Here is a 26,396-nt window from a genome sequence, read left to right as displayed (position 1 = left end):
TCTGTCTCTATCTCCATCCATCGCCAGATGAAGGTTCTATGGTGATATGCAAGATATTCATCAGTGTGGCTATAGGATAGGGTTAGTTCAGGCGCCCTTTCCTCAGCTGCCCAAGGAACAAACTGGGGACATCTCCTTGGACACCTGGGAACCCCTGTAGAATCAAGTCTCTTGCCAACCCTAAAATGGCTCCTGTAGAATCAAGTCTCTTGCCAACCCTAAAATGGCTCCCTTAATTAAGCATGTGATCAAACCATACTCTCTGAACGTGGCTGACAATGAGGGCTGACTAAGAAGCCAAGGCACTGGGTTTTGATTCTACTGCATGTACTGGTTTTGTGGGAGTCTCGTCTGTTTGGATGCTCACCTTCCTAGACCTGGATGGAGGGGGGAGGACCTTGGACTTCCCACAGGGCAGGGAACCCTGACTGCTCTTTGGACTGGAGAGGGAGGGGAGGGGGATGGAGGGAGGTGGAAATTTTTAATAAAAAAAAATCAAAAAAAATCCATCAATAAACACAAAATTTAAATGAAAAAAAAGAAAATGCCTGGTGTCATACTTCAGAAAAAGTAAACTAAAAGAGCTTTAGATTTCACTAATTCTCAAGAAAATGAAGAAAATCTGAATATAGAGGATCTGAGACTGACCAGCTTGTTCCTGCTGCACAGTCCTCACCGATAAACTATGAGAAGAGAGAGAGCTCATTACCATTTGTGGGACTGAATAATCTTGGCAACAAACACTAGCATTCTTCAGGTGTTATATTTTCGTCCTGGTTTTAAATCCGGAATGAAATATTTAATATTACTTCAAGGAAGGAAGAAAGAAGCTCTGAAGGATGACTCTAATCAAAAAGATAAGGGAAACCACAAAGAAGATCCTTTGGCAAGCTTATATGCAGTTTACAGTCCTTAATAATTTCAGTTGAACAGCTTTAGGCTAGTTTTCTCTTCAATCCAGAGTAATATACAGTTGAATTTGTTACACAGTCAAGGTGACTGCTTACCACACTCAGGGAGCTCAACCCTACGTATGAAGGTCATCTACAGCATGATGCACAGGAGTGCTCCAGTGTATTCTAGGAAACATTCAAGTAACATGCCAACTCCTGAAAAAAGGATGAAGAGAAAAGTTTGCCTGAATTATCTACAAAGACAAAAGAAAAATTTCATCAGAAAGAGGAAATGACAGGAGTCAACAGCACGGATATTGACAGTATGAGGAATCTGGAGGACTTAAAAGAAAAACTCCCAAAAGGAAACTGGAAAAGAAGAAGCAACAGTGAGCCTGATAACATGAAGAAGAAAGTTAAGTTGTCCAAGGAGTCCCAGTCACTGGAAGAGAACCAGAGACAAGCTAGATCAAAAAGAACAGCTGCTGGCGACACCTTAGAGGCTTCTCCTAATATCCTTCCCAAGTGTGTTTCTGAATAGGAGAGTGTAAGACCCTCCCAAAAGAAATCAAAAGTTAAAACAAATTAGCTAAAGTCTACAACTAAGCAACCCAGCATTCTTCCTAAGTTCTGAAGTCTGGGGAAAATAACAACAAAACAGTGATCCAAAGGACAATCTAAAGAAAATGAGTCTGATCTTGTAGAGGACCCATGGAAACATGAAGGTGATTCTACAGCTAATGATGGTACAGTTGACTCTCCGGGAAGCAGTGGTACAGCTGTAGCTGCTAGTGATGGGAAGCCCATAAACAAAGGTGCAGAACAAATTGGTTTTGAACTTGTAGAGAAATTATTTCAAGGTCAGCTCGTATTAAGGACTCGCTGTTTGGAATATGAAAGCTTAACAGAAAGAGGAGATGATTTCCAGGATATTCGTATCCCGGTACTAGAAGAGGAGCTTTCTAAAGTTGAGGAGAGCTCTGAAATTTCTCCAGAGCCAAAAACAGAAATGAAGACCTTGAGATGGGCAATTTCACAATTTGCTTCAGTGGAAAGAATTATAGGGGCCAACAAATATTTCTGTGAAAATTGCCATCATTTTACGGAAGCAGAGCGAAGGCTCTTATTTGATAAAAGGCCTGAAGTTATCACTATCCGTCTGAAGTGCTTTGCTGCCAGTGGCTTGGAGTTTGGTTGTGATGGTGGACTTTACAGGATCAACACTCCTTTGTTGACACCTCTTAAACTGTCCCTAGAAGAGTGGCGCACAAAGCCGACTATTGACAACTATGGATTATCTGCTGTTGTGATGCACAGTGGCATTACCACTAGCAGTGGGCACTATACTGCTTCTGTTAAAGTCACTATCACAGTCTAGAACTGGATAAAGGGAATTTTGTGGTTGACCAGATGTGTGAGATAGGAAAGTCAGAGCCACTGAATGAGGAAGCAAAGCAGGTGGCTGAAAATTATGAAGATGAAGTATCAGTTAGAGTTGGTAGAAACACCCAGCCAAGTAAAGTTTTGAACAAAAAAAATGTAGAAGCTGGTGGACTTCTTAGAGGACAAAAGAACAAAGCAGGTTATGAGCCACAGAGCAAAGCAGATTATGAGCCGTACAACAACCCTGGAAAGGCTGCAGGGACAACATTTGCTGAAAACAGAAATTCTGAAACTAACGATACTAATGGACCCACGAATCTGACAGGAACAAGGAATCCAGTGAGCAAACAGGCATTAACATGAATGGATTTGAGAACAAAATTTCATATGTAGTGCAAAGCTTAAATATGAGGGGAAGTGGTTGCTTTTTGATGATTCTGAATTAAAATTACAGAAGAAAAGGACTTTTTAAATTCTCTTTTCCCATCTACATCTCCTACAGCTACTCCTTACTTGTTATTTTATGACAAATTATAGTGAGTATATTTTCCTTGTGTATATATTAAACAGATCTGGACAAACATTGGTAAAGTTGATTACACTTAAGAGTCTTTAATTTATCTTTTGAAGCTACTGGATATTGTTTATCTCTCTAGGCTTTTATATAAATAGTAAGATTTTAAATGCTGAAAACCATGTTCATTTTTAGAATCATTTTCCTTAGTAGAGACTAGTGATGCATAAGCTTCTATGAACAAACTTGTATATGTACTAAATAATCCAAAATAGAAGCTTGAAAGCAGTTAACACTTTTGGATTTACACAATCTTATGTGTTTGCTTTTTAAAATAAAGTGCTTGTATTCATATTTTGGGGTAATTATCTACTTGATGTTTATAGGTCTGGCTTTTTCACCTAAGAAAAAGAATTTCATTCAGTATATTTAGTTTTATAGTAGTCATGGAGCCAAATTTTGGGGCTGTACCAGAGGTACATAGTCTACATATTCACAATGATGTATATTTTGTGCCTTCAATAACTTTGGAATGTGTCTCAGAAAACCTGGCAGTACCTCTATCTTCATAAGAATTTTAGATGTATTTATGAAGATGATTCTAGTCAGTCTTTTGGGCATGACTAATTTGTATCTTTTAATATTCATTCTGCACAGTCTGTATATAGTACATCAACTTAGAGGTGCGACCTTTAACTTTTTTAAAAAAAACTGGGAGGTCAATAAAATTTAAGCTGTTTAACAAAAATAATAATAATTTTAGAACCAACCCACTAAGTAGCTGAGGCACATTTATCAAGTGCATTCCATTTTAAGCTTGCTCTTATTATTCAGCACCTTTTAAAGCATTGTGGAGAAAACTGAAATGTCTCCACATGACAAAAAACAAGCGCAATTTGTAAAATCATTCTTTGACCATTTCCTTATTTTAACCATATAAAGCAAGCAGTGAAGACATGGTTCAGTGGGTAAAGTGCTTGTTTTACAGACATAGGATTTGAGTTCAGATTTCTGACTTCCTATGGGGGTGAGGTATTGCAATGCCTAGTGGTAGACCCAGAATCAGAAGGCAGAGAAAACTGGATCTTGGTGCCTTACTGGCTGGCTTGTCTAGCCAGCTGATGGGTTGAATGTCCAGTGACAAACCCTGATCAAAAAAATAAAGAGTTATAGAGGAAGATACACAACATTGACCTTCAGTCATAAAAACATGCATCCACATGTACATGCATCATACACACGCACGCACACACACACACACACACACACACACGAGACTGCTCTGTCATTTCCTGGCAACCCAAACCTGAATAATCATACAGAAACTATATTAATTACAACACTATTTGGCTTATTATTTTAGGCTTCTTATTAAATAACACTTACATCTTAAATTAACCCATTTCTATTCATCTGTGTATCACCACGAGGCTGTGGCTTATAGGGTCAGGGTCAGTTTCTGTTCTGATGTCTTTCTCCTTTGGTTGCTACATGGTGCCTCATTGACTCTGCCTACTCTCTATATATGTGTCTTCCAGCTTGGTTATTTTCTGCCCTGCCATAGGCCTAAGTAGCTTCTTTACTAGCCAATGGTAATAAAACATATTCACAGTATACAGAGAGGAATCCCACATCATCTCCCCTTTTTTTTGTCTAAATAAAAAGGAAGGTTTTAACTTTAACATAGTAAAATTACATATAACAAAACAGGTTCAAGCAAGAATTATAGTTACAATATTTAGTCTATTTGTATCTGGCAAAATTAAAGAAATATCATCTATTTTATCTTATGAGTGTAAAGTTTAATATCTAATTCATCTTTTATCGTAACTAAGAAAAACAATAACTATCTGTTTTCAACTCTTTAAAGACCCCAGAAGGATATAATATTACCTAAGTAAACATGAAGTGCATTGTAAGCAACTTCCAAAACTTTAGAATTGACAGAGACATCTTGCTACCTGAACAGCCACACGGAGTTCTTCTGTAACATTGGGGCATCTATCTTCAGCCTACAGGCTCATTGTATCTGACAGACTTTTCTATGAAGTAGGAAATCAGAAAGGCTTTCTTGCCTATCTAGGCAGTTTGTCAGTCACTTTCTTCTATGTCCTGCAGAAAGTCTGGCAGTTTCTTCTGTGAAGCAGGAACTCTGAAGGGCCATCCCATCTTTTGGAATGTTCAGCAGGCACTTTTCTGTGAGTCCTGCCTGTCCAATTCATACAGTATACCATCAGGTAGTCCAGACAAGAACAATTTCATGCCCAAATGGCTAGCCTTGTAACATTGAAGGCAAATTTCATAACAAGTTTCTTCAATGCCCATCAACCTCTCTGAAGTAATTGGTGCTGCCAGAAGCAGACATGTCTCACTGTTGAGAAAAGTCTAAGTTATTAAAATATTTTAAATGCCATATTCTGTAGGTCTTTGAAATGCTGAGGATATATTTAACTGAAATATATCTCTATATATCTAGAAAACTTAACTAACAATTAAAAATTTGGTTATTATAGATGACTATCTATTCATCTGCATTTCTTAACTATACATTACATTTTTAAATGAGCTGCACAAACACAATACCTTAAACAAGAGCAGAAATACTCATATAGTGTAACAAAGTTGACTTAAATCTTTATCATTAGACTTAGATCGATACCAATACAAAGTATTTATTTCTATATCATATCTTTCTTTAATTAAAAATAAACATTTACAAACAATCATTTTGGGAATTTGGGGATTGTTTTCTCCAAACTGCTTCCTGCTGTTTGCTGTATGAAGTATTTTTAGGGTTCACAGAGACCTTTTGGGGGGTTGTTCCATAAAAACACATTAACCTGGAAGAAATCCACAGGTTCTCATCTTCTATAGAAATAAAAGTAGAACCTCTTTTCCAAAGTAACATATCCTTAGATTAAAATTTTGAAGTCATGATATCTTTATGTTGGTTTAACTTAGCAGCATCTAGAATCAAATATCTAACTGAAGTCAAAAAATTCACAGAAAACTCAATAATATACATAATCCAGATTCTTTGTGTATATTTCAGCTTTATGTGGCTTATTTTTCTTTACGAGATGAATATTTAGACCAGTATTCTTATTAACTAATTCTTATATCTTAAATTAATCCATTTCTATTAATCTGTGTATCACCACAAGGCTGTGGTCTACCAGGTAAGTTTTTGTTCTGGCGTCTTTCTCTCTCGGCCACTACATGGCATCTCTTTGACTCAGCCTACTCTTTCTATATATCTCTTCCAACCTGGCTATATGCTGCCCTGCCATAGACTGAAGCAGCTTCTTTATTACCAATGATAATAAAACATATACACAGCATACAGAGGGGCGTTGTACATCACACACATACACACACTAAATGAATGGATAAATGAATAAATAAGAAAAAAGCATAGGACAACTGACAGGTTCAACTATAAGTTTTTTTTTTTTTTTCTAGCATGTGAGAAAGTTCCTTGTGTGAGGGGAGCACTTCGGCTTGGTTGGGTTTGGTTTGGTTTTTTGAGTAGGATCTTATGTAGCCCAGACAGGTCTCAGATTTGTCATGTTGAGGACAGCCCTGAATCCCTGACCCTCCTGCCTCCACCCTCCTGTGCTGTGCCTGCTGGAGTGTAACACTGTGCTCTGGTTTAAGTTTCTTTTGATGATGAGACAAAGCAGGTTTGATTTATGGAAAGCATGGGAATAATTGTTGGCCAGTGGCTATGTATTGTAGCTCTTCACCTCACTCTCTTTAGTCTGTCAGACATTTCATTGTGTCTCATTTTCTTTGCTTATGCTTTCTTGTGTTCTGATATGTGTTCTGACACAATTTTTCACCATATAGACCTGGCTGGCCTGGAACTCACAATGTAGACCAGGTTAGCCTTGAACTCACCAGAGCTCAATGTGCCTCTTTCTCTTAAGTGTTGAGATTAAATGTACACTGGAATCTTGTTTTTTAAAGTATTGATAGGAGTTTAGTTGCTAAGAATATGCAACCTAAAATACCTACTTTTACCTTTGCCCTCCAGAGGGAATTTGTAATAAATGAAAATATTAAATGAGTAGTGCTGGGCATAGTAGCCTGTGCCTGCAATCCCAATGCTTGGGAGGCTGAGTCAGGAACACCAAAAGATGATAAAGGACAGTTTTAACTAGAGAATGAGACCCTGAAGAAAGAAGGAAAGAAAGGAAGAAAGGAAGGAAGGGAGGGAGGGAGGAAGAGAGACAGAAAGAGGAAGAAAATGTACTTTATACCAACAGTGATACACAACGGAAATGCTAGTCTATACAAACCAGGAGAGGTACTTGCTTTCCAATTCCCGCCTGGCACAGCAGACTGAATGGAGTGAGGACAGAGCGTGGAGAGAATATTGAAATCTGTTTATTGGAACAGTCTAAACCTGCATGGCAAAACCAAACAGCAGAAACTTTGGAGTCAATATGGTATAATCCAGTTCTTGCCATCTACTGGCTGCATTTATCTTGGGCAAGTCACCTTGCCTCTCTGGGTCATAGCCATCCAAAAACCAATAATGAAAATAATCTCCTCCATCAAGTGCTTTCTGTAATGCAGCAGATAATTCTGGATCACCAAGGAGACTTGAAACAGTTAATGCCTTTCCCATGTTCCTTCTTGGGCTTAACAAAAAGCAGGAGGTGTTCTACCATTCTTTCAGACATCTGGACAGAGCCCAGGACCAGGGAATACAAAAAAAAAAAAAAAAAAAAAAAAAAAAACAATATCAACAAAAGCAAAAGCAGTAGAGGGGTTCAAGTCTGAGCAAGGGTCCTACACTGCTGGCTGCAGGTTCTAGGAGGGATCTGTGGAGTGAAATGTTCATGGGAAGGGGGAAAACCTCTGGAGTTGGGTCTGCAAGGAAGGCACCAAGCACTGTGATCCAGTAGAGAGAAAAGGGTGTATATCTATTATTACTGTGTTGTGGACAAGCACACTGAGCATGCCCTTCTAAGCTATACCGTTATCCTAAGAAAGCATGTGTAATAGTAGCTTCAATATTTGGAGGAGGCCTGTGAAGGGGGAAGGTCTGGGGAGTAGAACGAGGCCTATAAATGCCCTGCGACTGAGTACTGTCAATCAAAATCATTGAGTTGGAGGCAGAGAAACATTTGTCCTAAGACTGAGATTTAAGGGAACACTCCCAAGTAAACTAACAAGGAGAAGATAGGAGTTTGGTGATAAAAAGACCTAATTTGAAACAGGATAGATACAAGAGCAAGGTCAGCTCTGGAGGACCAGCTGGCGCATGGAGCTGAGTCACTGTGACCTAATGCCAAGTCAGCAGAAGACAGGTTCTCTGATTGTTCCCCGGGCCTGGGGCAGGGCTAACTGCACAGATGGAATCCATGGGGACACTGTAGCACAGTTACCTGAGCTTGTGGAGAAAAGGACAAAGATTCTATGTAATCTCAGCCAGTAGCTTTCCAGCCAGTGGCAGAAGTCAAATTCTAAACACTGTTTTCAGAATCTGATAACGGACACCAAATAGAGTACTTCTTTGTTGTTGTGTCTCATACACTCAGGAACTTAATCCAAACAGTTTTCTATTGAACCTAGGATCTAAAAAGTTAGAATCTATGAGTGAAAAAAATCATGAGGCGAGCATGAGGCAAACTCAAACTGGAAACCCAGAGTCCAGAGTGTCAAGCTCTTCTCCACCGACTCAGAATACTTGGGGTGGCTATGATTGGCAGTCAGTAGTTCCTCTCTCACTTGCCTTAGGAAATAACTAGCTGCTAATGACCATGACTTTGAGGCAGAATAAGATACTTGGAGAGAGAGGAGTGAGAAAGAGGGAGGGAAGGAGGGAGGGAGGGAGGGAAGGAGGGAGGGAGAGAGGGAGGGAGAGAGAGAGAGAGAGACAAAGACAGAGAGAGACAGAGAGAGACAGAGGGAGAGACAGGGAGAGAATGTATACATGTATAACACAAAACATGCCATTTTAGCCATTATTAAGTGTGAAATTGTGCAGCTGATATTAACTATGTTGCACAGCAAGGCACTCTATATACAGCTATTCACTGTCCACAGGCAGTGTGTGTGTGAATTCAAACGCAGCAGATAGAAGGTAGAAACTGTGAACCTGGATTTCCAGTGGCTATTATTCCTGGAAAGCTTTTCTCTTTTTCCCCCCAGAAACTGAGAACTAAAACATCTTACCACATTGTTCTCTCAGCTCAGCTCTCCAATGAAAAAGAAAGTCAAGCAAACTCCCTTGACAATTTAAGCAAAAGCCCACATCCTCACCTTCCTTATGGCATACTCTCTGCCAGAGCTGAAGCTGGGTTTGTTAGGAGTGACTTCTGTGGGCTGACATTAAAAAAAGAAAGAAAGAGAGAAAGAAAGAAAAGAAATATCTCCATTTCTGGTTTCCTGAGAACACTGGCCTGATAGATTGAAATTAGGCACTCATTAAAACCATGACCTTTTTCAAAGTAAGAGGGAAAGAAAAGATGAAATGAGAAATGTGGCAATGACATCCATCATCCAGGACCGAACCCGGTTATCTGATCACAGCTCATCTGCTCATGCTTTCTGGAGAGTTCAACAGGCTAACACCAGAAATGACATCAGGGATCAGCTATTCCATGACAGAATTAAAGACTCTGAAAATCAGGATTGGACCAACATGCTCAACTATTCCTCTGCATACACTGGAGAAGACATTAAAAGTAAGAATTAGCAAAGTTTGAACCTGGGAAGTCAGTGGAGCACGAGAAAAAGGAATCAGTGAAATAGAATCAAAACAGAAAATGGAGGGGAACAAGAGAGAAGTTGGCTGAGATTTTTGTTTGTTGTTTTGTTTCCTGAACTGAGCAGAACCTGATGTGGGAAGAGTGTCATAAACTAAGCAGAAGCTACAACCGTGAGTGCCTTAAAGTGCCTTTTACAAGAGAAGGGAAGAAAACATGTCACTGCCTGAATCCCACTCACAGAACGCTTCTAAAAGCAGGAGGGAGAGGAAGGAAGGTTGTCATATGACCACTCCATTTGCTTCTGCTGGGACTCTATGGGGACAAGTTTATCTGTCCCCTTCTGTGGATACTTCATGTATTAGACACTTCCCAAAGTAAATAATTATCTTGGTATGAGACAGGCTTTCAATCATTCTGATTCCCCTTCACTCCTTGGCATTATTTTTTTTTGTAAACAAACTAGAGAAGAATTGCTTTGATCTGATTCTGTGAAGTGAATGTTTTATGTCTACTTTACGTTTCAGGTCTTCAGAAAGAACAAATAAAACAAAGCATTGCTCTGGCTGTGGCAAAGGATTTGAGTCTGCATAATGTTTGAATTCTAGATTCAGCCTGAAGTAAGGCTTTCTTCTCTTTTCTCCCCCACCCCTTTTAAAGTCTTATACATGGAGTACTTCATGTTCATTCACAGCTACTCTTTAAACAAACACAATTTTTACCAATAAAAAAGATCGCAGACTTGTGTTCAGAAAGGGAATTAAAGCAACAGATGGCTTTGTTCTCTGGTTTCAGACACCACACACATGTGCATGAACCAACCTCCTTTCATAGGATGTAAAGGAAAAAACTAATTAAACCCCATGTGTCAGAGCCAATTACACCTAAGCTGGTCTCCTTTGTCAGACATTAAGATTCTTCATGCTGAGATTGGCCACAGTTGCCTTTACCTGCGGTTCAAATTTTGGTTATAAAGCACATGCATTACAGCCACCCACACCTATTTTACTGTGAGCTCCTGGATGGAATTAGTCATTGAGCCCTTTTTGGACAGCAGCTGTCAGGTGCTCTTGTAGGTGTTGTGGGAGATGGGAGACTATTTACAGCACAGGGCCTCACTTCAAGGAGCTCCTTTCTAGGGGGAAGGCAGCTCCACACACTTAACTGTAATAAGACATTAGTGTTTCACCTGGACTTCATCAGATGGTTCTTCCCTGAGCTAGGATGAAGAGAGATGAAATGAAATGCCCACTTTGAGAACACTGAAGAAGAAGGTGGGAAATTTGATGCTGTGTAGAATTAATAATGTTTATTAATAGATGACCTTTTCTTGTCTAATCAATTCAAGCTCTCTAAGCATACCCTTGCATTATACTACACACCTTCTACAGGTCAAAAAAACCACTTGCTGATTGACTGAATATGGAGTTAAATTCAATGATGAAAAGAAGTATAACTCATGTGGCATGATCCCTTTCATAATAGCTAATACTTAGGTAAGACAGCTAATTTTAATATTATTTACCTATGCAATTTTCCAAGCTTTATTCTGATAATAACTGAAAGAATTTGAGCTGCAATGAAGAAAAAAATTTCTTATTGCACCCATTTTCTCTTTTGTTCTCCTTCCCTCTTCTTCCCTTCTTCTTATCTTTTCTCTTCCTCCCCCTCCACTCCTACCTTCTGTTTATTTGTAGCTCATGCTGGCCTCCATTCCCTCTTTCTCAGTTCTTGATAAATCTTGATAAAGACATATTTACATTTTGATTTTATTCTCATTAAAAGAAGGATGGAAATCGGAGAACGTTCACAGACACCTGGATTGCTCAGAGTGAGCTTTCCCAGTCTACCTGTTTTGGGTGGAATGTCCTCTTAGACATCTGGATATCTTGAGCTTGGTGTTGACATTTGACTTTTATTCTTTAAAAGCAACATGAACAATTGTATTAGTCAGGATTTTCTAGATTAATAGAATGAGTCTCTCTGTACATATAGAGAAGAAATTTCTTAGAATACTTTTAGGCTGTAGTCTAGTTATTCCAGTGATGGCTGCCTATGAATGCTAGGTCCAAGAATCAAGTAGTTTTATGTCCACAAGACTGAATGTCTCAGCCGGTGCTCACTATATGTTGGAATCCTGAAGAGGTAGTCTCTAATTACAGTAAAGGAATGGAAGTTCTAGCAAGGGCAAGAGCAAACAGGCAAAGAAAGGCTCCCTTCTTCCATGACCTTTATCTAGGCTTTGAAAGAATGTGTGGCCCAGACTACAGGTTGGGCTCCACACCTCACAAGACCTGGATTAAAGCTATGTCTTCCCCCATCCAAAGACCCAGAGTAGAAGTGGATCTTTCTACTTCTTGTGATTTAATTGAGCAAATATTCTCTTACAGGTGTGGCCAGACATTTTTGGATTTCACTTAATTCCAGATGTAGTCAATTTGACAACCAAAATAGCCATGTTTGTTTGAAGGCAGACAATAAAAAGGAACACTTTAGTAAAACTATTTGGGAGTCTCTGCATGTCTGTAACTCTCCTCAAAACTCTCTAATGGAGAAAGTTCAGGATGTTTCATCACCACTCAGCACTGCCTGGATCTCCAAATGGATCAACTTCCTCTGTGATGCTAGTTGAGAGGCTGAAACAAGAGTACTTTCAATTTCAGACAAACAAATCTGGCCTACAAAGAAAGACTCTATCTCAGAAAACATGAGAAACACAGTAAATTATTGGTCCCGAGTTTTATTTGTCTTGGTAAACAATTTCTTTACTTTGACTCTTCAGAATGATCCAAGTTTCTTGAAAGAGAAGCACAGGTATGCCCTTATTTCACTAATATACATTGTATACCCATTCTTTAAAAGATTAACTCTGAGATTCATTCATTAAAAAATAAAAGACAAGAATGGATATAAGATGAAAGATATGTCGTAGGCACCATCTTGAACATAGTTTCCAAAAGCAGTTTGGTATGAAAGGATCTGTTCCCTGAAATACATGACAGTTTGATGATCACAGCTTCTAAAAGGTATTGTCAGAACCTACCTCACAAGGGTATTTCATCTCTGTATGAAGATGTGTCAGCCTCAGACGTTATCTTCCCAGGATTCCTTTCAAAGGACTGCACTGGTTTAGACATTTGTTTCACTCTGCACCTGCCTCAGTTGGCCACACTCTTGTCTTGTCAGGGCAAAGGTCAAAACTCCATTTATTACAGTTGAATCAGGGAGTTCAGACCCTGAAGACAAAACTGTGAACAAGAGGTGAAACAGTACATGTTTAAAACAGATGTTGTAAGTCACACAACATTTTTCTCCTTCACTTATAAAGAGATTTTTGGGTCAGTTAGAGAAGCCAGAAGATTATCAAATAAGGCAAGAAGCTCAGGAAAGAATTTTGGGGTTTGCTGGGGTCAGCAAATAACAATTTTGAGAATTCTTGGTTAAATTTGAAGTTTTGATAAACTATATCTAAATTTTATCACTAGTATTCATAGATAATCTCATGGCAAGCAATTAAAAACAGTATGATCTGCAGAAAAGATTAAGTAGCTAAGGTCCCTTTCTGCACCTCCAGAGGACCATGGTTTAATTTCATCAACCACAAATATCTCACAACCAGTTGGAACTCTAGAAAACCCAATGCTTCCAAGTTTCCTGGGTCTGCACCAGGCATACAAGTAATGGACACATAAATACATGCAGGTAAAACACACAAACACATGAAATGAAAATGCTTTATAATTAATATAAATAACATCAGTTATATCCGATTCTACATTTAAGCCAAACTATGCTGAAATTACAAGGGGGTTTCTCAGAAATGCAAACTTCACTAGGAATCTTTCATTGGTTATTACTTAGTTCTGGCTAGTTAGTTCGAGGCCAGCCTGGTCTACAAGAGCTAGTTCCAGGGCATGCTCCAAAGTCACAGAGAAACCCTGTCTTGGAAAACCAAAAGTCTTTTGAGTCAGAAGGGAATTAGTTTCAATACCCAAATACAAAAGCAAAACAAACAGTGATTATACAAATGTCAATCATGCAGAGGCAGGAGGATTTCTGTGAGTTCGAGGCCAGCCTAGTCTACAAGAGCTAGTTCCAGGACAGGAACCAAAAGAGCTACAGAGAAACCCTGTCTCGAAAATCCAAAAAAAAAAAAGAAAAAAGAAAAATAAACGCTTGATATGTAGAGAGAGAGAAAGACTATTATTAAAATGAGCAGGAAGGGACTGACTCAGCAGTTAGCAACAGTGGCTGCTCTTCCAGAGGAGCTGGGCTTGATTCCCAACTACCAAAAAGGACAGATGACATCCATCTGTAACTCCAGTAAGAATCAGAACCCACTGCCCCCTACTGGCTGTGTTGGGCAATGCACGTAGGTAGTGTGGGAGAGAATAGATTTTTAACACTGCCATGAACCAGCAGCAGCTGATGAAATGAACCATATCCACTAGACTGTTTTAAAGCAGTGCTGACCACTTCCGACAGGATAAAGGACTATTATAAGTGAGGTTCAGAAAGAATGTTTTAGTTTTAAAACACAGCTGATGTAATTTGCTGCAGATGGGAGAAGAACATTCCTGTGGGAAAGAGCTATTATGGAGACAGACAGTGTTAAGCTGGTACATACAAGCGTCAGTATGCTTTTCTGGCTAAGGGGGTGCCATAGCAAGTGATACATACACAGGGACAGAAAGATGCCAAAGATGTGTTGACCAGATAAAATGTGTGTGGGGGTCAGGTCCTGAATGTAAGGGGGTTGTGAATATCGTCTTGTCTTCTTATTAAACATTCACCATTCAGGTGGTTTCCACCAGTCCCCTTAGTTACCAGAACTTAGGTTATTCTGACCCATCTTTTTGTGCTAGCTGAGACCTTCCCATACTATAGAGCGTTATTTGATGAGAAGCCATGACCTAATTTTCAAAACACTGACATTAAAAGAAAATGCTGAAACCTAACTTAGTTGGGTGTGGCTGACCTGGCAGGACACCTGGTTACCACACAATGCATTATGTATTAAGTTGAACACACATAGTATCCAGATTTCATGCATCCATCAAATTTAATCATATTCTACTCAAAAACCATTTTTGGCTAGCTTTCAAAAAATACAGAACTGTTCTGTTCTGAAGAGGAATATGATTAATAAGATGGCAGTGTCTACTCTTGCATAGTAGGAATTGTGGGAGCAAGCGTTTTCAAATAGCCACATATGGGAGTGTACACACACACACACACACACACACACTGCGCACACCACTGAGTCTAAAATGGCCTTCCTGAAGGAGCGAGTTCATGTAAGACTCAGAACTGAGGGAAAGTGCTATGTGACCCATTCTGAAGCTCAGAATCCAGACACTTCTCTGGTTTCACAAATAGGGGAACGAAAAGGGGAAACTGAGTCCCTGAGAGTACCAAAGATGGGTAGACATGGGAATCCCTGCTTTAAGTCATTGAACTAACTTTACTCTAGAATCTTCAGCTTCAAGGGATCACAGCACTTTTCAGAGATATTATTCAGGCTGCAAAGTGATTTATGTGGTACCTTGCTTTGTGGGAGAAGGAGTCAAGAGTCAGAAACCAGTACTCATTATTAACTCTTGTTTTCTCCTTGAGTGATAGGAAAGGGACATTTCTTTCAGAGTGCCTTTAAAGCTCTCCTTAGGGGCTCCACCAAGCTGTCCTCTGTTCCCACAGGGACAACTCTGCAGCAGGGACCACTCTGCAGCAGGGACCACTCTGCAGCAGGGTTCTGAATGCCCCTTGTTTAGCAGACACCAGAGGAATTTCTGCTCTGATAGGAACAGTACTCTGGTGTCCTCTCTGAAAGTACAAAGAGAGCTGCCTCAGAAGCCCAGGATATAAATAAGAGCAGCTGTGGGCAGCCATGGGGTCCCTCCTTGATCCAGCTGCTTATGGAAGTGGAGTTGCCCTAGTAGAAGCTGTAGGGGCATAGTGCTAAGGCTTCTCTTGTCATTGTCCTGGGGTGGGCATACCTCCTCTCTGCCCAGTCGTTAGCCTTAGTTTCAGGCTTATGCAAAATAAATAAGTAAGTAAATAAATAAAGCCAAATGCCTCCTTTTGGAGTTTCAGACAGCCAAAGGAGGTGATGAAGGCCACTGTATGGGTTGCTGCAGTGATGGCCCCTGTACATGGAGCCTCCAGTGACCTCTGAGCTCAGTTGTGCTGAAGGATCACAGATGAGGTCCAGTTCGGCTCCTGCAGACCTGGCACAGGGACAAGGGAGGAGCTGAAATCCTGGACTTTGGAGTTGCCTGGGAGTAGGGCAGGCGGGGGCTCAGCAGGGGATATCCCTGCACCATCTTTTGAATTCGATACCCAGTTTACTGCTCTGTTGCATTTAATACTGAGGTATAACACAGAGGCACCGTCCTGAGGTCCAGATGTGTTGCACAGTGCATCCTGGTCACTGACAGAGTCCAGGCAATGCACATGATAATCATGTAGAAGATAAAACTCTGGGTAAGCAAGGGGACAGGCAAAATGAGACTCTCGAGAATTTGGAGCTTTCTGAGATGAGACATTCCCTTCTTTACTTAAAAAGAAAATTTGGGTACCAAATTAAAATGCAGATCTCTCATGTAGGATTGCAAAGAAGGCTGCTTCAAGTGTCTCCCATGTTTTCCCTTTGAAACTTAAGAAGAGTTAAGGCAAGTTCAGAAACCACCCACAGAGTTCTGAGAAAGCTCTTCACTGAGGACCAGTGCACGTGGTCAGAAATTGCCTGCCTCACCTTCTTTCTGTGTTTTTCCTTGATCAAAAGTCGTCTATTGAGCTCCTGTGTGCATCTCTCTCAGCTAAGCATCTTCTGTGCTGGCAGCTTCAGCACTGAAGCCAGCAAATCATTAGCAGCATCACTCAGAAAGATTCAGAGTCCTGGGAGGGAGGTTCCACAGTGATGGAACACTGCTTCTGTTGTGCAGAGGAGAGATTAAAGCTGTCTGATTCGCTTGTGTGGATGAAGTTGAATTTGTTACATCGACTGTAATAATGAACCACACACTCTTATGACCAGTGCTAATATTGATTGCAAAACTCCCAAGGCTCAGCAAGTCTAAGGTAGCTACAGCAGCAGTGGCAGAATTGTAGGTGTTTACTTCTGGACTGTCACACTGTGAAAATTTGCCACTATAGAAGCATTTTTGTGCTAAGAGTATATATATATATATATATATATATATATATATATATATATATAGAATAAAAATGAGGAAGATGAATTCATCTTCTATGATAAAGTTCACCTGTTAATTGCTGATGTGACCCATCCTATCCAGGAGCTCAAATATTACTTTTTAAGTTGTATATGACTTTCCTTTTTCTTCTTCTTCCTTCCTTCCTTTCTTTCTCTTTTCCTCTTCGAGATAAGGTCCACTATGTAGCCCCAGCTGGTCTAGACATAGATGTAAACACGAGGCTGTCCTGGAACTCAGAGAGATCTGCCTGCTTCTGTCTCCCTAGTGCTGTGACTAAAGGTGTGGGCCACCATGCTTGGTGCATTGCATTGCGTTGTTGTTGATTTGTTTATTCTAGCACAGGCAAAGAATCCCTTCAACGGTAGTCTGGATTTATTCTCTAAGATAAAAACATATTTTTCAGTTAAGATGTGTGGCCAGTTTTATTTTTTAATATTGACTTTATTTATTGCCAATGAAAAAACTCTAAAACTTCTTTTGGCTTTCCTGTAAAGGCCAAGTAGTGCTTAGAGATCTCACCAAGTGAATGAGTTTCTTGAATCACAAAAGAAAGGAATAAAGTGTCACATTGATAAGAACTGCCTGACATGGAAGCAGCTTCTTGCTGAAGGAAACTGCCCAGGACAGGATTCTGCACTGAAAATCTGAAACCGGAAGTTAGATGAAGAACAAATATTCCACAGTTGACTCATTCTGCAGATGCTCCAAATTGTCCTATCTTTGCACTTTTAGGGGCTTGTGTAATGGAACTGTGTTGACATGTTTTATATTTCATGATATTTATCTTCAAACTACTATCATGTGTGTGGCCATTTGGTTTTGTCTGTCTTCTGCCTTTGAAGAAAGAATGTGCTTATGATGACCTTACAGGTGGTGATGATGATGGAGCGGCAGGAGTCTCCTTACCTCTGTTTCTTCATTTAATAATGTTGTTGTAGTAATTCGCCCAAGCTTCAGCTACAACTCGAATGTAATTCTCTAATCATCAAGGCCAGCTTCTCCTGCCAAAAATAGAATGATATTCTGAGAGTGAGGAGCATGGATATTTGTTTGCATCATCAAATAGACCGCAGCTCAGGAAAGAAGCAATATGAGGAACTCATTTATGATCTGTGGGGAGGAGAGGGCATTTGCTTGTAGTTGACTTGGTCACTCACCTCTTTTCGGTCAGCACTGGCCTGGGCTGCTGCACCTCTGGGGAACATACTTCTCCTGCAGCTGCTTTGTTCTTTCTCGGTCCACTGTGATGGGACAGGCTGCTGAAAGGATCCTCTGTCATCTCAACTCTTTAATTTACAGTAGAGGATGGATCCAGCCCTGTTCTTAGACCCTGTATTTTAGATCAATGACAGTTGCCAATATTAATTGAATCGGGCATGTGCTGACTTAACTCAAAGGACCATAGCTGGATTAATAGAGCCAGGATTCAGCATTGCAAGTTTTAAAAAGGAGGCTGGGTGAAAATCAAATATTCCACATTTAACTGTGCTGTAGATACTTCAGGTTGCCCCATCTTTGCAGTGTGGGAACATGTACTTCAGAGTGGTACTGTTAGGTCCTACTTTACATGATACTTAAGTTTTCCAAACCGCTTTCATGTCTCCAGACAGTTTTTCCATACTCTACCCTTGGGATTGATGGAGGAGGGTCATCTTTCTATCTGTTGCTTTCATTGGTTAATTAATAAAGAAACTGCTTGACCTCTGATAGGGTAGAATTTAGATAGGCAGAGTAAACAGAACAGAACGCTGGGAGAAAGAAGCCAAGTCAGTGAGTTGCCATGATTCTTTCACTCCAGACAGACGCAGGTTAAGATCTTCCCTGGTAAGCCACCTCATGGTGCTACACAGAATATTAGAAATGGGTTAGATCAATATGTAAGAGCTAGCCAATAAGAGGTTAAAACTAATGGGCCAAGCAGTGTTTAAAAGAATACAGTTTCCGTGTAATTATTTCGGGGCATAAGCTAGCCACCTGGGCGGCCGGCTGCAGGAGACGCAGCCCCGTTGCTCCTATTACAACATGGAATAGAATAGAATGGGTTTGGTGGCAATGGTGGTGCTGGTGACGATGGCTGAGTAGGGGTTTCCTTATATCCACTTATATCCACTTAGTCATGTGAAGCACTAACACTTTTTATCTCAGCTGAAAACACAGTTACCAAGTAATTGTTTGCAAAAGCTGATGGTTAAGTCTAAGGCTACAGTAGTACTTTTTTTTTTTTTTTTTTTGCTTGACTCTGCCCAGGCTTGACAAAGAAGCATATTCTGGACTGTGTCTATTTAAGATTGTGAAAGATAATGCTTGACAGAACAGCTTATCTGCCCACCCACCGGTGGCAGAAATGCAGCAAATTGCTCAGAGGACAGCCAAGCCATTAGGGAAGCTTGATAGGGAGTGACAGACAAGGTGATACTGATTAGCTCTCTAAGAAATGCTTTCTAAGCTAGGTGGAGCTAACATCTACTACTTGGTAGGAATTTGGTCAGTTTGTTCAAGTTTGTCAGAACTGACAGCTATTGAGAGACACAGCAAGACAGCACCCAGAGATGCAGGATGAACAGTAAGAGAGGCATTCCTTCCTTTTCTTCCTTATGTATTCTGATGACTGGCATAACTTAATGCGAGACACAGATGCTCATCAGCAGTGAAATATTCCCTCTTTTCTCTTTTCCCAGCGGAGTAGCCTAAGGACACTTGTGACTTTTCAGACAATATTTGCTCAGCATTTCCTCTCTTCTGGGCACTTAGTCACATAGAGGGTAGAGTGTAGAGGGAAGAATGAAAAGGCCAGAGACCACAAAATACAGCTACATTGATTATGTGGGGTTAAGAATATTGCCATCAACCTTACTGTGGTCACTCCTTTCATTCATATTTTCTAATGCCATGCCATTTCCATTTTCTGATGCTAACTCCTAAAAGGGGTAATAAGACCTGCAATGGGCCTGGAAGATGAATGGATTTGAAGTCGTCTGTAAATTTCTCTGGGTAGCAGAACACTACTTGCTGCTGCCATTTGTACGGCCATTATTTCACTCTCTCCTAAAGTTCAGATGTTGCTTGCAAAAGTGGAGAAAAGGAGCATATGGCCTCAGTACACAGACATACAAAAGGCTGTGGCTCACCCCCACTTTCTCTGCTGTAATTGGATTCAGAAAGCAGGTGCCCAGCACTTAATCACAAAAGCACCGTCCTTTAGGGCAGAGGCAGATTTCCCTGCACACAGACCTTTAGAATTCTAGATGTAGATGGAAAAGAGACCCTGAAGGAGAACTCTGTTTGGAATGGTGTTTAAGGCTAGTTAAACCTTTAATTTTTCTCCTTTCTACTCAATCTAATTTGTCCATAAAACTCTTCTATCAGCCAACTAGACCACAAATAATAAAATGTACAGTACTTGCTCACATGTGTGGGTACCTCCACTCCCTGAAGGAGACATACCGAGATTTCAGAAACATTTTTAGTTTTCCTTCATGGTAACAGTATATGGATATAAACTCATAGAAGTAGAGGATTCTCAAACTGTGTTCTGTTAATGCCCTGTTTTATCCAAGGGGTAACTGAAGCTATTTGTTCAGCTTGTAACAAGAAAAATAGATTCAGAAATCATTTCCTCATGCTGGTCCATGCCCCTCTAAACTCTGTTTTAGTCCTTGATGTTTCCTGCTACTCTGATTTTGTCCAGAGGCATAGTGTTGTGTAGATTGAGCTCTTAGGCCCTTTCTGTGTTTTGAACTCAGGGCCTTCTGCATGGTAATTAGTCGCTCTGTCACCGAACTGCAGGTCCAGCTCCCAGACCACCCCTTTCATCCTTTGGTATGTTTAGTAAGATCTCAACAAAGGAAAGAAGCTTTCCCGAACAGAACTAAAACAAACCAGAAACTCGTGTAGTTATTATCAGTGTTTTAGTGTTTTTCAACATCCTTCCAGTTCCCTAGTTCAGTTTGTCTACACAGAAATCTGAAGGTGTGGACTCACTGTACTTGGACATTTTTGATCCACAGCTTTCATTTTCTTTCTTTTAATGGAGGAAAAGTGAGACATCAGCACCAACCGTGTATAAGCACATGTCACCTGGCTGTGAATGAGATGTTTTGTGGTAATTCAAAACTGGAGTGACATCTCAAATGGTAACATGCATTAGCATGTGTTATTTTAGACTTATTTTCGCTTATTATACTAGGAATCAAAATTTGGGAAACTTATAATGATGTAAAAACCAAACTGTCACTCACAACCAAAAGGAGAAAGCATGCTGCAAAACCTTAAGTGGGAAGAAATGAGAGGTTTTAATATATAGTTGTAGTTTTAGCCGTAATGTGAATGAGTTGTTTGAAGAATATAACAAATATAATTGTTATAAATCATGCCTAACAAGCAAGAAGTGCAAATTTAACATTTAAAAATAACATATTCACATTGTATAACTATCTTTTCTGATTCTGAAATTTTGGAATATGAAGATTTGTACATTATATTTTGACTGAAAAATCATTCACATGCAGTTTGAAACTCATGAAAATAACTGATTTTTGGTATGTTTTTATATTTATCAAGTTTTAAAACATACTTTCTATCTTTACCACTGTAGCAAGGTACCATAACTGGGGCAGGGGGAGAGGAAAGGAATTGTTCGCAACTCTGGCTGCAAGATAAGAACAACAAAACTCCTCACATTCAACTTGTATTTCTGGGTGCTGTGAAGTCCAAGCTAAGGACAAGAGTAGCTGTGGTATCTGGTTAGGTCTTAGTTCATAGAAGCCAAGTATTTATGTGCCCTCACATGATAGGCAAGAGGGAAGGGGCTATCTGAAGGCTCTTTCACAGGGAGCCTGATCTCATTAATCAGTATTCTGCCTTGATGACCAAATTTTCTAAAAGCCCCATCTCCCAACACTGTCCTTATTAGGCCTCACGTGAATTTTAGGGCCACAAACATACACACCACAGAAACACAAGAGTTTTTTAAATATATTTGTAACATTTACTTTCTATCTCCTAGACATGGTGCTATTTCTACAGTCATTTTGTGTACCATTTTTCTAGGGAGCTTTAAGTTAAATTGTCTGCAGAATTCACAGGGGAAAAGTGAACTGGGTTATCCATGTCTCAAGAGGACAAAGAAGTAGAACAACCACCTCCTATCTCTTTTTTTTTTTCTGGGAGGAAGTCAAGGAGATATTGTACTTCTGGCTTAAGTTAAAGGAACTTACTTACAAAATATATCCATGTGACAGTGTGCTGTGCTTTACTTTTCTACAGGATTCGATTGCTGGAACTGACAACTCCTTCAACCTGTAATTCTCTTCCACTATGAGCAGACTGATTCTGTTGACCAGCTCTGTGCCTTTCTGTAGCGTTCTCTTCCTCACCTTAGCCACACAATGTCTAGCTTTCCCAAAAGTGGAAAAGAGGGAGATGACACATGCTTATGCCCAGACAGAGCAGTCCTGGAAGATGGACACAGGTGATGAAGAAAACATCTCCTCTGCTCCAGAGCACATGCCCCAGCAGACATCTTCTGAAGCTCCTATAGTACTATCTGTAGGACCATCTGTGATGCCATTAAAGTCTTCTTGGTCGACAAAGAACACCACCTCCCTGGAGCTGGATTTCTGAATCCTAACATTCCCGATTTTCAGTCTTCCACTGAGCCAGCGGTCTCGGCCAGTGAACAAGGGCACGGTCCCAGTTATCTTGAAGGAATGTCTTCTGAACAGAGACTTTCCAAGGCCTTGTCAATCATTGCTTTCTCTTCACCTACTTCTCTTAATCCTCACCAGGAGGGACCCCAGAGCAACTCTAGCACCCAGCCCATTGTAGAAGGGAATGACAGTTGTAACACGTGACTTCCTGAAGTATGTGGATAATCTATTGTTTGCAACTGAAAGTCAGGAAGCAGTTAGCTTGGGAAATACACCTTCATTCTATATAAATACCAAAGAAATGCTAACTGCCAGTCCAAGAACAGAGAAAGCTGAAACAGACGCAGCCAAGAGAACAACTGCCTTTCCTGGGGTCGATTCCACAGCAGACACAGAGCATGGTGGGGAGAGGCCCTCGGAGGAATCAGATGACAATGTTCAGAACACTGCCACCACACACTTGGAGACCACCCCTGAGGATGTTCTGAATATTGATCCAACAGCTGACAGTCTTCTGGAGGACCTCAAGGTCACAGTGAGTGTCAGCAGAGCTGTTCCGGATTCTTCTGTCCCAAGCGATGAGTGGGATGACACCAAATTTGAGAGTGTAAGTCACGCAAGGACCACAGATTCAGGAGACCATGCAGAGACTCGGGTGAGAACAGAGCCTCCACATGGAGCACATGACAGCTTTGAAGGGACTGAGGGGAGCCCCACTTCCACAGAGGTTAACAAGGTGATACTTTGATATCAGTATTTGCTGATTTTCAATTTATAACATCCTAGTGGCTTTAATGTATAGTAATTTTGTTTGTTTAAACACGTTTCCCTCTTTTGCAGACATCACACAAGAGATGACAATGGCCACACAAGAACCAGACCCCACATTACCCTTGGTGACACAAGAGCATGTTGAGGTCCCCAGAGGGAGTGGTGAGCCTGAAGACGGTATGCCATCCCCCTCTCCTGTGTCTGCTGATGTGGGTGCCACCGAGCTCTCCAGAAGATGGGAGTCTCTGGCCACTTCGGCCTCCACAGCTGTTGTCCCTTTGTCTCTCAAAGTTACCTCTTCCATGGAAGGTCAGTACAAGAGTGTGGGTTCAGTATTGGAGCAGGAGTGTGGACCTTTACTGTGAATTACCGGGATGAGTGAGGCACCTGGCCCTTTCACCAGCATGCTTGTGTTCCTACCTGAAAAGATGGTCAACTCTCTTTGCTTGTAGAAATGTGACCGGTCCCCAACATCTTCAATTTTGTTCTCCTAATCTCCTTCACCCCATACCATCTCCAAGTTCAATGTATCTATATTCACTACTACAAGTACATATTATTAAATTTTGGGTATTAATTTTGAAATCAAATTTGTGATTTGAGGTTCTGTCTCCTCGCAGGTGATGAAGTGTTTTCTGTGTGTAGCTGGGCTGACTTGACAAGAGGAGCTGAAGCAAGTGGTGAATTTACTGTGAAGACATCCTTGTCTCTGACCACATAGTTCAGAAATGACAAAGAAGATGTGAGTTTAATTCACTAGGAAAACTGGCCTTGTGAAATGTGGGCTGCTACTGTTTGCCCACGGCCTGTGGTCTGAGAATGGTTTCTACATTTTTAAGTGGCTGAACAAAAATGCAAGAACAATATTTTTGACATGGATATGCTATGTAAACTTTAAGCTTTAGTGTTTGTGACTGAAACTTTATTGGAGTTAGCTACAGGTCTCATTTACATGTTGTATATTTCTACTTTGGGATCATAGCTCAAAACTAAGAACTGTAATAAATACAATGTATTAAATACTAAATGCAATAAATACTAAATGACACCAAAAGCTCAATGCATTCATAGTACTGTCCTTTAAAAAACAAGTTTACTGCTCCTGGCATGCAAACATATATACACCTGTATATACATACATACATAAATACATATATGTGTGTATATATATCACATACATAAATACACTCACACATACATATATCTATGTATGTATGGGACCCTTAACTATAGGTAAATATTAGATTCATTCTGGAGAGACTTTTCATGACTCCCTCTACCTGGTGTGTCTCCCAGTGATTCTAATTAAATTTAAACAGGATACAACATTAACATTAAAATGGGTGTCTTAGTTGGTTTCTTTGTGTAAGTTCAATGAGAATAGTAGGTTTAAATGGAGGAGCTGTATTTTTTTTTTTTTTTGATGAACGTTTAAAAGTGTACCGTGTTTTTGTAGAGGTACTCTGTCCGTGCTGGGTTATTCTCTTAGGAAAAACTTTGAGTTACTGTCTAGATATAAACAGTCTCTTTGCTAATTAATGCAGAGACGTTCATGCCAAATTGTATTGGGAAATGGATACGCAGGACTGTCAAATCCTGTCAAGACAGGGTAAGACAGTTTTAAAAAAATTCTTGCCTTTGAAAATCGTCTGTCAGTTATTCTAGGCCTTAGCCAAAGCTGGTTGCCTCAGTATTGCAAATGAGACTTTGGGTGGTTGTCCAGGTAGCCAGTTGTCTCTGTCATTTGTTGCACGTTTTGGAAGTTGCTTGATTGCACTTCCTACTCACTCAAGTAACATTATTTCTCTTCTCGGATCTTCCATGGGGTTGAAGACTAAATTAGTGTAATTACTTTGCTCTCGTGACTTTGCCAAGTTATTTATTATATAAGACTTAAGCTAGTTAGAATAGGATATTTGTTCTTATTGTATATACTCTTGTATTAGGTTTAGAACTCTCTTATTTAAACAAAAAGGGGAGGTGCTGCAGGAAGGTTTACCCACCTACTGGGGCGCGTCCTCATAGACTATTTACCTGGATGCCTAAGTGTGTCCACTCTCTTCTTCTCTCTGCCCCCCTTGTTCCCGTTTGCTCCTTCGGCTTGTTTTGGATCCGATCTCCATCCACCGTTCAGATAATCCCGATTTTGTAAGTTTTCCCCCTAAATAAATATCTATCTCTCGGTTCTGAGCCAGCATGAGATTTCTTTTAAGAGCCCAATATTTCTGCCTTCAACCTTAGTCATGAAAACTGTAATGGAGGCATAGCTGCACATCCACAAACAGCATTCAGAACTGAGACAGTGCCCACGGTCACACGACTGCTTCAGTGAGCACACTGAAGGGTGAGGAGTTGGAGATGCAAATGTTTGGAGCTACAGGCATGCTAATTCAGAGCACAGGGAAGCTCCTGGGCAGTCAGCCATGTCCTAGGTGAACAAGGACAGAGGCTGCCCTAGAAATTATGTTTTCTCTATGACAGGGAAGGTGGTACAGCTTGGTGTGTAGAAAGTTCCTTTTCTTTTTTCAAAAGATTTATTTATACTCTGCCTGGCTAAGTTCATCACGATGTTACTAGTGGATATCATAATACCTTTGTTTATTTTACTTCATTTTATTTTTTAAGGCAAGGTCTCACTCAGTAGCTGAGATTACCCAGAAACATACTATATAACCTGGCAGGCATTAAACTTGTGATAGTTTTTCTGTTCAGGCCTTTCAAGTTTTGAGATTATAGGCATGAGCAACCAAATTTGTTTTTTTTTTTTTATTCTTTTTTAATTAAAATTTCCACCTGCTCCCCGTTTCCCATTTCCTCCCCTCCTCCCAAATATTGCCCCCTCCCCCCACTCCCCTCCCCCTATCTCCACTCCTCCATTCCCCCTCCCTCTCGATACTGAAGAGCAGTCCAAATTCCCTGCCCTGCAGGAAGACAAAGGTCTTCTATCTACGTCCAGGAAGGTGAGCGTCTAAACAGGCTAAGCTCCCACAAAGCCAGTTCATGTATTAGGATCGAAACCTAGTGCCACTGTCCTTGGCTTCTCATCAGCCTTCATTGTCCGCCTTGCTCAGAGAGTCCAGTTTCAACCCATGCTTATTCAGTCCCAGACCAGCTGGCCTTGGTGGGCTCCCAATAAATCAGTTCCACTGTCACAGTGGGTGGGTGCACCCCTTATGGTCCTGATTTCCTTGCTCATGTTCTCCCTCCTTCTGCTCCTCATTTGGACGTTAAGAGCTCAGACCGTTGCTCCA

At 40.5% G+C, this 26,396-nt stretch overlaps 2 pseudogenes; both read left to right on the top strand.

The window, feature by feature from the left end:
• The first annotated feature begins 544 nt into the window (after positions 1-544).
• Positions 545-2,813, top strand: LOC130884714 (ubiquitin carboxyl-terminal hydrolase 1-like; annotated as a pseudogene).
• A 6,476-nt stretch (positions 2,814-9,289) lies between these two features.
• On the top strand, positions 9,290-23,510 carry LOC130884713 (armadillo-like helical domain-containing protein 4; annotated as a pseudogene).
• Positions 23,511-26,396: the final 2,886 nt, after the last annotated feature.

Source organism: Chionomys nivalis, chromosome 12, assembly GCF_950005125.1.
Source record: "Chionomys nivalis chromosome 12, mChiNiv1.1, whole genome shotgun sequence".
Lineage (NCBI taxonomy): Eukaryota > Metazoa > Chordata > Mammalia > Rodentia > Cricetidae > Chionomys > Chionomys nivalis.
This window is presented reverse-complemented; position numbering and strand designations above follow the sequence as displayed.